Here is a 1,885-nt window from a genome sequence, read left to right as displayed (position 1 = left end):
ACGTTTGTGACAGATCCAAATGTTTAACCATATTTTATATGCATGTTTGACACTGAAATGTATTTTCTATTCGATAAACTCGAAAATTAAGATTTTCAAAAAAAAAATGTAGACAGAAAACACGGTTTATAGTGATATTTCCTTATTTTAACTTCAATTTCAATAAATATTTTATCTATATATGTGGCCACTTGAGTACACCTGTAAAGGTTTTCGGTGTTAGCGTCAATACCATCTCGTTCCATTTATAATCGATTTAATAGAAAGAAGCGCATGTAAGAATGGACCAGTGAACTTTATAAAGCATAGATGGATTGAGAAAACTTGGGTAGAGGGGCAGGGGTGTGGAATAGGGGTCCAGGGGAACAAAGATAGATTGGGCAAGCTTGGGTAGAGGGGCAGGAGTGTGGAATAGAGGTCAAGGGGGAGCATATATAGATCCGGCAAACTGGGTTAGAGGGGCAGGGGTGTGGAATAGGGGTCCGGGAAACAAATATAGATTGGGCAAACTGGGTTAGAGGGGCAGGGGTGTGGAATAGGGGTCCGGGGAACAAAGATAGATTGGGCAAACTTGGGAAGAGGGGCAGGGGTGTGGAATAGGGGTCGAGGGGAACAAATATAGATTGGGCAAACTTGGGTAGAGGGGCAGGGGTGTGGAATAGGGGTCCAGGAGCATAGATGGATTGGGCAAACTGGGGTAGAGGGGCAGGGTGTGCAATATGGGTCCAGAAGGAGCATAGATGGATTGGGAAAACTTGGGTAGAGGGGCAGGGGTGTGGAATAGTGGTCCAGGATCATAGATGGATTAGGCAAACTGGGATAGAGGGGCAGGGGTTTGGAATAGGGGTCCAGGGGGAGCATAGATGGATTGTGCAAACTGGGGTAGAGGGGCAGGGGTGTGGAATAGGGGTCCAGGAGCATAGATGGATTAGGCAAAAGGGGTAGAGGGACAGGGGTGTGGAATAGGGGTCCAGGAGCATAGATGGATTAGGCAAACTGGGGTAGAGGGGCAGGGCAATCTAATTAAAATCAGATCTCTCATTACACTACGTTATGGATCTCCATAACGTAGTGTAATGAGAGATCTGATTTTAATTAGATTGAGGGGCAGGGATGTGGAATAGGGGTCCAGGAGCATAGATGGATTGGGCAAACTTGAGAAGAGGGGCAGAGTGTGGAATAGGGGTCAAAGGGGAGCATGGATGGATTGGGCAATCTTTGGTAGAGGGGCAGGGGTGTGGAATATGGGTCCAGAGGGAGCAGAGATGGATTGGGCAAACTGGGGTAGAGGGACAGGGGTGTGGTATAGGGGTCCAGGAGCATAGATGGATTAGGCAAACTGGGGTAGAGGGGCAGGGTGTGGAATAGTGGACCAGGGGGAGCATAGATGGATTGGGCAAACTAGGGTAGAGGGGCAGGGTGTGGAATAGGGGTCCAGGAGCATACATTGTAGATGGATTGGGCAAACTGTGGTAGAGAGGCAGGGTGTGGAATAGGGGTCCAGGGGGAGCATATATGGATTGGGCAAACTTGGGTAGAGGGGCACGGGTGTGGAATAGGGGTCCAGGAGCATAGATGGATTAGGCAAACTGGGGTGTGGAAAAGGGGTCCAGGGGGAGCATAGATGGATTGGGCAAACTTTGGTAGAGTGGCAGGGGTGTAAATAGGGGTCCGGTGGAGGGGGTATAGAGGTAAGATGATGGGAGACAGAGGGTGGGAATGGATTAAGAAGAAGAGGAGGAGGAGGAGTAGAGGGGTGAGGAAAGAGGGAATGGTACAGGGGATGAGGGGTGGGAGGGTAGAGGGGGTAATGAAGGTGGGAATGAAGAGGGGTTGCGGAGGACGGGAGGGGATTAGGAGGAAGAGGAGTAGGGATAAATAGGGG

This window comes from Mizuhopecten yessoensis, unplaced genomic scaffold, assembly GCF_002113885.1.
Source record: "Mizuhopecten yessoensis strain PY_sf001 unplaced genomic scaffold, ASM211388v2 scaffold11139, whole genome shotgun sequence".
In the NCBI taxonomy this organism is placed as follows: domain Eukaryota; kingdom Metazoa; phylum Mollusca; class Bivalvia; order Pectinida; family Pectinidae; genus Mizuhopecten; species Mizuhopecten yessoensis.
The sequence above is the reverse complement of the archived record's forward strand: the minus strand, read 5'-3'. Positions refer to the sequence as shown.